The following is a 14,679-nucleotide window of genomic DNA, read 5'->3' on the forward strand; positions in this document are numbered from 1 at the left end:
TGGTTCTGTAGAATTCGATACCACTTTGGTTTTGGGGTTTTTTGGAGTCAGATTTTGTGCTTCATTTGTGTGTCATTTTTAGTGGGCCTTGAAGCTTGAGACTCATCTTTTTTTTTTTCTGAGATTTTGTTTCTTCTTCTTTTTCTCCTCCGCCTCCTTCTTCTTTCTTTCTCTTCTCCTCTTCCTCCTCCTCCTCCTCTACTTTCTTCTTTCCTCCTCCTCCTCCTCATCCACCTTCTTCTTCTTCTTCTTCTTCTTCTTCTTCTTGGTTAGTTGTAAATCTCTCTGTTCTTCCTTTAGTTTTACTGGTTTAGTTCCTGTGTAGTCATACCTACAAGAAGTTGATTAGAACATTTTTCTTCTGGTAGTTTACGAATCTTATTCTTCTAATAAAATATTATGACTATAATGTATCTTCTGCTAAAATTATGACTGTTATTGATTTTAAGGAAGAAGTTGAGGATGAGTCACACCTGAGGCATGATCCTTATGGCCTTGATAAAACTCCTTGCTAAGAAATTCATACTGAATACACTTCTATGAACACATCAGGTACATACTTCTTGTTGAACAGGTTGCAAGTTTTGTTGCTCCACCATTTTATTATCGGCTGTTGTTTATTTTGAGGTAGGCCATTCGGCGGACTCCGTCACTTGATTTGAAAAGGAAGAGTTTAGACAAGTTTAGAGAAACAATTTTCGACGTTCGATAGAGGGAACTGGAACAACAGAGATCTTATAGTTCCCAAATCGAAGAGAGAATGAAGACAGGATACAAGAAATTCAGCCGTCCCGAAGAAGAACCTTATCTGTTTGGGATAGAGTTCGCCCAGGGCGGGTATCGAACCCGTGACCTAAGGCTTACAAGGCAGACGCGCTACCCTCCAAGCCAACTAGGCTGGCACTGTTTACCTGTACAAATGGTGCTATGGTCGATTTGGAAGACATACATTTCAGCTGTGTCATAGCTTAAATAGTCGATGTCGTCTATGGGCGAGGGGACGGGGTGAACCTATGTTGTCGAGGCAGTGTACGGTTTCAGTTTACGTCGACTGACGGCGCCAACTATGTGTGTACACAGCTTTAGACCGCGTTTTACAAAGTATTAGTTCAATTGTGGATTGAACTAGGTAGTATAGCTCAATCCTAGATTGATCTCAATTCTGGTTTGGTAAACCCCACTCCTAGAAGTATTATTTTACTTCAGGGTTATATTGATACACGAAAAATGCACTTTTTGGATGCATTCCAAACTTTTTGAGTAGGAAAAACTGAGGAATCAGTAAAAAGCCTGCTACAATCCACCTACTGCGAACAAGATTCAATCCCTCGCCCTCATCAGAGACACAATACCTACTTCCCATTTAGGTGCTGGGTCAACACAAGAACACCAGAAAGTAACCCGTTGAAATATTTGCAATCAAAAAACGTGTGCAAATTTTTGTCCAAGGTGGGCACCGAACTTGGGACCTTCTGCATGGCAAACAAGCACGTTACCACTAACCGTAGGTACATACAATAGCCAAGATTTTTTACGCTATCAAGTCTATCAACTTTGCTAAGGATTCCCTTATCTCATTCCTCCATATTGTCTTCAGTAATGTCCACAGTTTCTTTCCCTATAATTAAGAGGTTTTTCAACTTCATCTTCCGATTTCCTTGAAATTTGTCCCAGACTCCTAATAGAGTTTCTACCAAAATATTTAACCATTATCGAATCTACTATGCCATGTATTTGTATATCTACGTGTATCTTCGATCTTATCAACTTCACTCCTGTCTTTAGTAATGTCCACAGTTTCCCCTACAGAATTTTCCATCTTCATCTTCCTTATTCTCCCTGGAGTTTCTTCCAAGTTTATTCAACCATTGAATCTATACAATTAATATATTTTCAATTTTATCATCTGTGTCTTTGCTACGGGTTTCCTTATCTTCTTGTTCATTCCCGATTCCTATTTTCAGTGATTTCCTAATGTCCATAGAGTCTTTTCCTGTGTTTCAGAGGTCGCATCTTCAGAATTTTCCATCCGTTTCGGAAGTTTCAACTGAGGTTTCTCACTAAATCTCCTTATATGTAGGTACCATTTAATCTACCTAGGTATGTCTTCTTCCTACTTCCTTAGCCTTTTCCCGTGTTCAGACAGAGTGGGCGTTTTTCGTCAGCCTGGGGTGATTGCTTTGAGCTGACCTTTATTTGACTCTGGCTAAAAAAAAAGAGTGGATAACCTTCGCACTCAACCTTTGCTATTTCTTTAGCAAGGGAAATTTCAGGCTAGTATACTCGCTGTTTAAATTCCCCCAGCCAGACTAATTGGTCTACCTACATATGTATGTCTTCCATCTTATCTACCTTACTACGGGTTTCCTTATCAAATTCTTCACTACTGCCTTCAGTAATGTCCACAGTTTTCCTACGGTCAATCGGGTTAATTACATGTTTCGATGGTTATCTTCTGGGAAGTTTCTATTTATACACTCCGCCATCATTTTTATCTCGGCAGATTTGTTATCTTGGAAATCTTCGACTTTGTATTTATCATCATTTATGTCTTTGAGATTTGGGTTATAATTATACCTACCAATGGTAAAATATACCATATTCCATTATGGATTCATCGATATTATTTATCGTTCCTTTGTCCAGTTCTTGGAGTTTCGTCAGTCAATTGTTTTGGGGGATTTTCCGCAATTTAATGATACCTTTTGGAAGGGCTGTCTCGAGGATGAGGAGTCACTTCTTCAATTTGTCTTTGCATATCGGCAGATTTGTTATCTTGGAAATCTTCGACTTTGTCTTTATCATCATTTATGTCTTTGAGATTTGGGTTATAATTATACCTACCAATGGTATAATATACCATATTCCATCATCGTTTTATGGATATTATTTATCGTTCCTTTGTCCAGTTCTTGGAGTTTCGTCAGTCGATTGTTTTGGGGGATTTTCCGCAATTTAATGATACCTTTTGGAAGGGCTGTCTCGAGGATGAGGAGTCACGTCTTCAATTTGTCTTTGGTTATGGTTTCGCGGAAATATTTGTCCACATTCGTGGACAGTCGATTGTTTTGGAGGATAATCCACAGCCTAATATTTCGCGGAAATATTTGTCCACATTCGTGGACAGTCGATTGTTTTGGAGGATAATCCACAGCCTAATATACGATGGCTTATGTTATTTATCGTATGACATTTATTTTTTACAAATTACAAAGTGGTCAAAATAGAGGAATAACAGTACAAACAAACAGTACCTTCTTAAAATAATAGAAAGTAAAAAAGTAACCATTAATAATCAGTTAGTAAGAATTGCCATTCTAGCACCATGACCTTCCCCCTCCCCTTCTAGCCCAACGACCTCCACCCCCTCTAAATCTGTAAACCTCTAAATCATACCTACATCATACTTGCGATTTTACACAATGTCCAAAGTTATGTGGTTACCACATGTGGGGATTTTTAAAAGTATTTTCAATTTTCTTATAGGGTGTAGAAAATGTACGTTCTTATGATCAATATAATCAATACGTGCGGGGAAATTGTATCAATTTATAATAATAATATTTATTTTAATTTATTGTCATTATTACCTTGCGGTGTTTACAATGTGGACTTCAAATTACACTTACTTACAACTACTTAAAACTACAAAAAAATAATAAAAATAAAAAAATAAATAAAAAAATTAAAATATAAGACACTTTTATGTAGAAAGACTTTGGTATTTATTATGGTGTACCGGTAAACCAAAGTTGTGTCTGCAGTAGATAGATGTTCCTATAGATACATGAATACTATTGGAAAACCATTAGTAATCGGTATTACCTATCTGACTTGACGTGTACCTATTGCTTACTATTGAGTAATAGATTACCCAGATGGGTCATCCATCCGAATGTTAATCACGTTCAACTTTACTTTCTCCATGGGAATTTCCCCATTTCCCATCGGGAAACTGGTGCGTCATGCTATTCTCCTGCCGGCCACTAACTTACATGCAAACTACTATTATACTAACCACGTGCAACTTTGCTTTCTCCATGGGAATTTCCCCATTTCCCATCGGGAAACTGGTGCGTCATGCTATTCTCCTGCCGGCCACTAACTTACATGCAAACTATTGACATGGCTCAGTTCTGTTGATCTCAATAATGCGCCGTGATATTTGGTAAGGTATGCAACTATCACAGAACGGTTTAGTTGTTCAGCTCAGAAATTGAATTTTTGCTGATAATAAATTAATAATAATACCTATTGAGGAGATGCCAGAACTCCATTTCTAAGGTATGCAATTATCACAGAACGCTTTAGTTAGAACTGTTTGTTCAGCTCAGAAATTGAATTTTTGCTGATAATAGATAAATTAATAATAATACCTATTGAGGAGATGCCAAAAATTCATTTCTAGTGGAGATGCCAAAATTCTATTTCTAGTGGGGATGCTAAAACTCTATTTCTAGTGGAGATGCCAAAATTCTATTTCTAGTGGAGATGCTAAAACTCCATTTCTAGTGGAGATGCCAAAACTCCATTTCTAGTGGAGATGCCAAAACTCCATTTCTAGTGGAGATGCTAAAACTCCATTTCTAGTGGAGATGCCAAAACCCTATTTCTAGTGGAAGATGCCAAAACCCTATTTCTAGTGGAGATACCAAAACCCTATTTCTAGTGGAAGATGCCAAAACCCTATTTCTAGTGGAAGATGCCAAAACCCTATTTCTAGTGGAGATGCCAAAACTCTATTTCTAGTGGAAGATGCCAAAACTCTATTTCTAGTGGAGATGCCAAAACTCCATTTCTAGTGGAGATGCCAAAACTCCATTTCTAGTGGAGATGCTAAAACTCCATTTCTAGTGGAGATGCCAGAACTCCATTTCTAGTGGAGATGCCAAAACTTCATTTCCAAAGGGGATACCAAAACTTCATTTCCAAAGGGCTGCCTAGATCCAAATCACCAAGCCATCTAGGCTGGCTGGAATTGTAAATACTTTATTATTTAACAAAATCTATAAATCGACCTTTATGATTTTTAAGAAACTCTTGGACGTTTGGTTTTTGTCGGCAGAAGATTCTATTTAGTTGGAGCCAAAGAGTTCCTTGGTCATCAAGTTGTCAACTATAGGAACTAGGTTTTCAGTCTTTCAGTTCATCTCAGCCACGGGTTCCCAACAGGTGGTCTGTGAAGCATTTTTGTTTTATCCTGGTTCGTGAGTTATCCATGAATTTCAAAAGTTGCCCACTTGGGAGCCCCTGAGCATGAAATTTGACCAAGATCTCAGTGATCTTACTGGATATTGACATCCTAGTTCACATAATAGTTCGGCCTGTATTATGACCGCCATATTGTTTCATATCCTCTAGCGATAGTTATGAAATAGTCCAATAGGATCAAGATCAAGTTCTTCAGGATATAAATCTTTTGGTCTTTTAATTCCTCTAAGTTTATAATTGCATAGAAGAGACTGATGTCACTATTGGGATTGCTGTTTGAAACATCTTTAGATATCATAGATGAGGGAGGTTGTTGTTGTTGTTGTTGTTGTTGTTGTTGTTGTTGTTGTTGTTGTTGTTGTTGTTGTTGTTGTTGTTGTTGTTATGATCTTTAAGAAACTCTTGGACGTTTGGTTTTTGTCAGCAGAAGATTCTATTTGGTTGAAGCGTTCCTTGGTCATCAAGTTGTCGTCAACTATAGGAACTAGGTTTCAGTCTTTCAGTTCATATCAGCCACGGGTTCCCAACAGGTGGTCTGTGAAGCATTTGTTTTATCCTGGTTCATGAGTTATCCATGGATTTCAAAAGTTGCCCACTTGGGAACCCCTGAGCATGAAATTTGACCAAGATCTTAGTGATCTTACTGGATATTGACATCCTAGTTGACATAATAGTTCGGCCTGTATTATGACCGCCATATTGTTTTATATCCTCTAGCGATAGTTATGAAATGGTCCAATAGGATCTACATCAAGAGACTTCTTCTGACGGATATAAATCTTTTGGTCTTTTAATTCCCCTAAGTTTATAATTGCATAGAAGAGACTGATGTCACTATTCGGATTGCTGTCAGAACATCTTTAGATGTGATAGATGAGGGAGGTCGCGGTCGGTTCAGTAAGCCAGCCTAGTTAGCTTGGAGAGTAGTGCGTCTGCCTTGTAAGCGCTAGACCGCGGGTTCGATTCCCGCCTGGGGCGGATTTTATCCTGAACAGATAATGTTCGTTCTCGGAACGGCTGGCTTTCTCCAGTCCTGTTTTCGCTCTTCCCTTTCGGAACGATAACACCTTAGCAGAGGCCCCCCAAAATGGCCCTGGTAGGTATTGGGGTATTATGTTGGGATTTGTTGGGGCGGCATGGTTTTGCCAAAATGTTCAGAATCTTTGAACACGTAAAAGGCTAGGTAATATTCCTAATAGGAAAAATGATTATTCTTATTGTTCTTCTGATTTAAACACTTAGGTAAGGTAGGTAATATTCTTAATAAGAAGAAGAAGTCCAATTTTCGAGTCTTTCGAATTTCCCGCCTCCTCCGAATTTCCCTAAGGATGTTAATGTCATTGTATAATCTGCTAAGGTTTACAATAACCGGGGGTTTTACCCTCCGTTCGGAGACAAGCTAACCCGCCTATACTCACACCTCACTGGGCCACATTTGGGCCATTATTACATTGAAATGGGGGTCTTTTCTGATGAAATTCCTGTGTGCGGAGTCCAGTATGTAGGACTATTGCACCCCCACAGTTGGGCCAAGAAAAGCTAACCATTTCCCAGATGGTCACCCATCCAGATATATGTACATATACCAATCACGCGGACACGCTTTAGTTTTGGTGCACCAAATTCCTAGTGCCGAGAGCGAATGAAAGGCAGATTGACAGAAATAACCGAACCGCTCCTAGATAATAATGTACCTACTTGGGAGCAGAAAAAAAAAAAAAAAAACATATTATAATTCTTCCTTGTAGATATAAGTAGATAAGGATTTATATTATAAATAAATATATGTACCTATTTGGTACTTGTATTTAATGGAAAATATCCTTTTACATATTTATCACAGAACAATATCACATAAAATAAGTAGGTAATAAGTATTACAAAAATTAAAGCATACCTAATAGATATTAAGATTCATTTTTATATAGGTAAATTAAGATTCATTTTATGATTATCATGTACAAGTCTAACAAGTCACAAAGGCTTTATTTTATCTTTACTTTATGCTCGAGTTTATGTTATCAATAGGAAAATTACGACTGGGTGCCTCCTGAGGCTCAATTTTTCTTCTCTCTAGCCGCTAGCCCCTGTAGCACTTTATCTTTCTGTCTGAGTGCACCCTCTGTGAGTGCACTTGTTCCCATGGGGTTTTTCATCAGACTAACACTTTACGAAACTTGAAACCGGGGGTTATGTCAAAGTTGTAATTTACTTGTGTCTGCCAACATAACTTTCTGTGTTTTAAAGAACTTACTGATTTTTATGATTTTTTTTGTCTGATTTGGATGATGAATTCATCAAGTTTATGTTTTATTACCAGTAGTTGTTAGAGTAGTTTAGTTGTTATCTTTTTATCATTATTTTCTTTATCTTTATAATATAAAAAAGAATATAGGTATATTTTTTATTTTACTTCAAGGTCATATTGATACACGAAAAATGCACTTTTTGGATGCATTCCAAACTTTTTGAGTAGGAAAAACAGAGGAATCAGTAAAAAGCCTTCTGTAGAATTCGATACCACTTTGGTTTTGGGTTTTTTTGGAGTCAGATTTTGTGCTTAATTTGTGTGTCATTTTTAGTGGGCCTTGAAGCTTGAGACTCATCTTTTTTTTCTGAGCTTTTGTTTCTTCTTCTTTTTCTCCTCCGCCTCCTTCTTCTTTTTCTTCTCCTCTTCTTTCTTCTTTCCTCCTCCTCCTCCTCCTCATCCACCTCCTCCTTCTTCTTCTTCTTCTTCTTCTTGGTTAGTTGTAAATCTCTCTGTTCTTCCTTTACTAGTTTAGTTCCTGTGTAGTCATACCTACAAGAAGTTGATAAGAACATTTTTCTTCTGGTAGTTTACGAATCTTATTCTTCTAATAAAATATTATGACTATAATGTATCTTTTGCTAACATTATGACTGTTATTGATTTTAAGGAAGAAGTAAAGGATGAGTCACACCTGAGGCATGATCCTTATGGCCTTGATAAAACTCCTTGCTAAGAAATTCATACTGAATAGGTACACTTCTATGAACACATCAGGTACATACTTCTTGTTGAACAGGTTGCAAGTTTTGTTGCTCCACCATTTTATTATCGGCTGTTGTTGCTAACCCGCCTCCTCACACCTCACTGGGCCACAGTTGGGCCAAGAAAAGCTAGCCATTTCCCAGATGGTCGGTCACCCATCCAGAAACCAATCACGCGGACACGCTTCAGTTTTGGTGCACCAAATTCCTAGTGCCGAGAGCGAATGTAAGGCAGACTGACAGAAATAACGGAACCGCTCCTAGATAATAATGTACTTGGGAGCAAAATAATAATAATAATAATAATAAAAATGGACATCTGAGTAAAAAAAAAAGAAAAAAAAAAAATAATAACAACAATAGTCGAGAAGGAAATGTGTAATAGGCATTCTCCTAGTAATTAACACAATACCCTCCAGCCTGAATGAAACTGTACCTAGTAAGCCATATAGCTAAACTCTACCTATTTCAGATAAACTGAGCTTCTAATTCACCTCAGCTTCAGAGAGAGCATTGTTGAGCGTGGTTGGTACATGTCTGGATGTGGGTGACCATCTGAGCGATTCCCTGACCCCTTTTAGGACCTCACGAGAAAATTCGAACTTACGAACTTTTCCAGAATGTTTCTACCGAGCCGCCTCAAAAGTTTGATTCCTCGGGTCAATGAACTTTAGAGAAGTACCTAGCGTGGTACTTGTATGCATCTATAAGGTTGGATCCTTGGTCTGGTTTACCCCCAGGATTCGCTAGGATGTCCGGAGAGGGATTCGTTTTGGAATGGACATTTGCGGAGATCAAGCTGGTCTATTGATGATTTCGTAGCAGTGAAACAATTGCTACGTATTAGACTCATGTGGTTTGTGTCGTAGCATACCCATATGTCCCTCATCGTCAGCTCCCATGGCGTAGTGGTCACTGCGCTCGCCTTGCACGCGGGAGACCCAAGTTCGATTCCCGGCGGGGTCAAGAAATTTCTATCATCCAAATGATTTTGATTCCAAGACTGGCTGTTGCGGGGCCCACTCAGCCTCGTGAGGAAAATGAGTAGCTATGACATATAAATGCGCATAGCGACCGGTGCCAGCATGACTCGCCTTACACGCGGGAGACCCAAGTTCGATTCCCGGCGGGGTCAAGAAATTTGTATCATCCAAATGATTGATTCCGTGACTGGCTGTTGCGGGGCCCACTCAGCCTCGTGAAAAAATGAGTAGCTATGACATATAAATGCGCATGGCGACCGGCGCCAGCATGGTAGGTAAACATTGGATTTTAGGATTATTGAGATTTTGGGAAAATCCTACAATGCTGCAGTGAGTACCAAAGTTGAGGGGGGGGGGAAATGAAAAATAATACAAATTGCCTACCTACCTACTAGATCTATATTACCTAGTTATTATAAAGATATCTTCTAAAGTTTTTAAGAATTGATTATATGGGACAGATAGGTCTATATCCGTGGCATCTGAGTGGTATTGGTTATATTCAGTAAGAGCTCTATAGATCGGAGACAGATTGGAGTGTGTGGAGCGAGGTATAGCAAAATAATCATAGTTTTCGACCCCTACCAAACTAAACGAAAAATCGTAGAGGTACACTGAGAAAAATATTAGTGACAGGGTGCCACAAGTTAGGGTGAAAGAACTCTATTATTTTGTCACTCCCCCTAATTTAGGTTGTTGAAATGCTATATTATACTGTTGAGCTTCCCGATATAGAGTTCAAGATTAGAGTTCCGGAACCCAGTCACTCGCTTGGCCTCCCAACCCTAGTTTTTTTCTCACTGTGTACAACCTGGACCTCTGTTCGCTCGTTCAATAAAACCTACTGGTCTACTGGTCCAAAGTACTTACTGTAGATACTATTAGTACTGTGTTCTATTAGAGGTGCACCGTTAAGCAGGTGATTAGAAATAGACGTAAAATCTACGAGAGGATTACCAGAAGATTTAAAGTTGTGTTCAGCAATGCAAAGAGCCATTAGGTATTTAACAAGCTGGGTCCGTCCCTCCGGGAATTTTTCAGCCCGTAGTTTATTCGATCGTGGTTAAAGAATACCTATGTACCTACCTAATATTAGGTATATAACAAGCTGGGTCCGTCCCTCCGAGAATTTTTTAGCCCGTACAGTCCACGTCATCTGGGAAGTCCGATGGAAGCGCATGGAGGGGAACCGCAACTTCTCAACTGTAAGTCGGACAGTGTGGAGATGCTAAAACTCCATTTCTAGTGGAGATGCCAGAACTCCATTTCTAGTGGAGATGCCAAAACTTCATCTGAACACATCAGGTACATACTTCTTGTTGAACAGGTTGTAAGTTTTGTTGCTCCACCATTTTACTATCGGCTGTTGTTTATTTTGAGGTAGGCCATTCGGCGGACTCCGTCATTTGATTTGAAAAGGAAGAGTTTATAGACAAGTTTAGAGAAACAATTTTCGACGTTCGATAGAGGGAACTGGAATAACGGAGATCTTATAGTTCCCAAATCGAAGAGAGAATGAAGACAGGATACACGAAATTCAGCCGTCCCGAAGAAGAACCTTATCTGTTTGGGATAGAGTTCGCCCAGGACGGGTATCGAACCCGTAACCTACGGCTTACAAGGCAGACGCGCTACCCTCCAAGATAACGAGGCTGGCACTGTGTACCTTTACAAATGGTGCTATGGTCGATTTGGGAGACATACATTTCAGCTGTGTCATAGCTTAAATAGTCGCTGCCGTCGATGGACGAGGGGACGGGGTGAACCTATGTTGTCGAGGCAGTGTACGGTTTCAGTTTACGTCGACTGACGGCGCCAACCATGTGTTGGTAAATCTTTGACTGATTTGGTAAATCCCACTCCTAGAATCTCGGCCACATTGAGATGGAGCCCCCGACAGAACTCAATCCAGCACTCAGATCTTCTCCCCCGATAATGTCGTTAGTGGTAAACCCCACTCCTAGAATGATCGTTCTCGGCCACATTGAGATGGAGCCCCCGACAGAACTCAATCCAGCACTCAGATCTTCTCCCCCGATAATGTCGTTAGTATTAATTACATATAGGTACCAGATTACCTATGTACATACCTAATAATATTTATACATAGGTACCAGATTTTATTTGCTGCAACTAACAGATGGGGGGACGAGCACTATTAGCTTAGGTCGGGACATTCTAGTATGCCGGCAGTATGTCGATTTTGCACACAGATTGAGTGTTTTAAAAATAAGGGCAATTTTTCGGATAGCGTTGTCTGCCACACCTGATCACCATCACAAACAAAATCCCCAAAAAAGTAAACCTTATTTTGTTATCTTTCATTTAAAATAAATATCACTCTTTTATCTTAAAAATTGAACGTGTAGCATCATTTTAAAAACCGTCAGGTAACTCTGGACCAGCCTGTACAATAGTGGAGATGACAAAACTCCATTTCAATTTCTCAGATCGAAGAATTGATTACATAGGTACATATATTTATTTCTTTCTAGGTAAAACTTTCGAGGTATTGATCCTGCGAGGTTGTCAATCTCAGCCATCGATTTCTTAGTGGAGATGCCAAATACGATAGGTCGTCGTGTGTAGTCTACATCACCCAGACATGTGTAACCCAGTCCCATTCATCATAATGCAGATCTATCAAACTCTACCAATGTCTACACTGGTGACAGGAGTGACCGGGTTGGCGTTAAGCCAGTCGGATTAGCCAGCTCTAATCTCGACCTAGTGGAGAATGCAGACCTTAACCTCTTAGGTGGACCTTCCACGGTCCATAATTCGAAACCAACCTCAGTGGTTAGTGAGCTTTGAAATGGGAGGTTGGTGGTTCGAGTTCAAGTCAAGTCATGATATTTAGCGTAATTTTAACAAGTATGTAGTTATAGTTAAATATGCTTAATACAGTTGAAATTCCTTTCGTTTGATATTTCATATTATGGAGGCAATACATATTTAATAATGTTAGGTACGTATTTACCTACCTAGTTGTGAAAATAATATTACTTTAAATTAGGTACTATTTTTTTCTATATTATTATTATTTTTTCCCAACTGATCTCGTTGACAGTGCTTATTAGCCAAAACCTCAACAGTGCAGTGGTTAGCTACGAGGACTTTGGGTCCGGAGGTTAGTGGTTCGAGGTTTTTTGGTTTTATGGTTTTCTGGACAAAATTTGCACCACCATTTTCGTGATCCTGGTAAAAAGACCTTTAATTTGATATATAGGTCGAGCAGGTTTGGATAAGTCCTTCTATGGGGACAGACAGACAGACCGACAGACCGACCGACAGACAGACGACACCGAAGCGAATACAATAGTCCGTCCACTATACCTTTTATTATTAGTAACAATAAAGGAAGGGCGGACTAAAAACGGAATGTGTTGGGAAATGAAGCAATGAGCCATGATATGATTAGAAAAAAAAGAAGAAAAAAGAGAACGAGATGATTTAAAAGCAATCAAAAGAGCTTACCGATGGAACTTCGACTAGAACTTGAAGTTGTATAAGTGGAAGTTTCAACATTCATAAACGTCTCCTTTTCTTCTTTCTTTTGTAACTGCATTTCTTTTCCTTTCTTTATATTTACCGAGGAGTAATAAGTGTAATAACATTTGACTTAAGTGGTTCGAGTCCAAGTGTTTGTCGACTTGTTTTTCACTCTCTAACGGTTTTTCTACCACGTCACGTGATCTCACGTGACTCAATTCTTTCTGAGTACAGTTTACTGGATCACTACTAAAATAATCATGAATTTTGTGTCAAAGCAGAGAGCTTCCTCACAACTTTGTGGGTATCACAGTAATTACAAGTCTTTCATTTACTCAATCATCATATTTATTATCGCTCGTCTCTTTGACTTGTAATGCCGCCTCTGGTTGCTACTCGATTAAAGTAGCTATACTCAAATGTCCTCATGAGGCTGAGTGCACCCCGAACTCCAAGCACAGAGCCGAAAAAAACCTCGGCTCCGCCAGGAATCGAACCCGGACCTCCTGCGTGCAAGAGAGTACAGTTTACTGGATCACTACTAAAAAAAATCATGAATTTTGTGTTAAAGCAGAGAGCTTCCTCACAACTTTGTGGGTATCACAGTGTTACAAGTCTTTCATTTACTCAATCATCATATTTATTATCGCTCGTCTCTTTCTGCCGCCACTGGTCGCTACTCGATTAAAGTAGCTACTCAATTGTCCTCATGAGGCTGAGTGCACCCCGAACTCCAAGCACAGAGCCGAAAAAAACCTCAGCTCCGCCAGGAATCGAACCCGGACCTCCTGCGTGCAAGCCTAGTGTGATACCCACTCGGCCACGGAGGTTGCTTACTGGATCACTACTATTGACCGTATAAGGATAAGGCCACCCTTCGCAGACTTTGCGTATCTTATACAAATGTAGATTATACGAGACCATGCATAGATATACATTAATATCAGACATATTATAAATACTTGCCCGTGCATAGAAGGTATCTCATGATGAGATTTAACGGCTCGAATTTTTTGGCAGGAATTGAATTAATAAAACAAAATTGCACTTGAAAATATTGGGTGGAACTAGTCGTTTTAGGGTTTGCAAAATGATTTTTGCAAAATATTTTTTCTTCACATTTGACAATAGGTTATTCACTGTCCACACTGGTCCGTTCTCCTTATTGGAACACCCTTTATACTAAATTTACTTATTATTATTTATCTTGCACTTTGCAATTTGTATATTTACTGTCACCGTTATCGCCAAATCATTTTAATGCAAGTTTGTAGTTTTTTTATGAGTTTTGTTACATTTTTTATCAATTTCTCTTTCTATTTTTTTCTTTTTTTCCCGTAACTAAAAACCTTAAACTTTAACATTTCTCCAATGAAGTGAACACAAAAAATAAATTAATTAACAAGAGAAAAATAGAATTACCTACTTATTCCATTTTTCTCTTCTTTTTTAGTGGCATTCTGGGTTTTGTCTGCACAATACACATTTTGATCTCGGAAAAATTCTTCTCCCAGCTCATCTGTGTCTCAGACCATCATTCTCAAGTCATCCTCTTTGTTCTAAAAGTTCATTTGACCCTTACTACCATCATTAAGATTAAACTCCGCATCGCGACCTTAACAAATATGTCACCAATGACTGGAATCTGCTCATGAGACAATTGTCCAGATTGTATTTGCTCGCGGATTTGTGCAAACATTTATATTGTACAAACATTTGTAGTAAAACATTCCCGAGATTTGTAAGCTCACATTTGTAAGGTTACATTTGTTCTGACATTTTTGTAGAAGCATCACTTGAGTTTACCGTGTTTGTAAAGCTTCTATTTTTAGAACCAAGAAGATTTCATTCCGAACATACCAACACTTTAGCCGGCAAACGTAGAATCTACTATACTATACGTAGACGAAATGTTTAGGGCTTACAACGTTCTTTTAGTAGATCGAATTTCTGATGACAAAAGTTCTAAGAACGCTACTTA

The sequence above is a fragment of the Diaphorina citri genome, unplaced genomic scaffold (assembly GCF_000475195.1).
Source record: "Diaphorina citri unplaced genomic scaffold, Diaci psyllid genome assembly version 1.1 scaffold1589, whole genome shotgun sequence".
Taxonomy (NCBI): Eukaryota; Metazoa; Arthropoda; class Insecta; order Hemiptera; family Psyllidae; genus Diaphorina; species Diaphorina citri.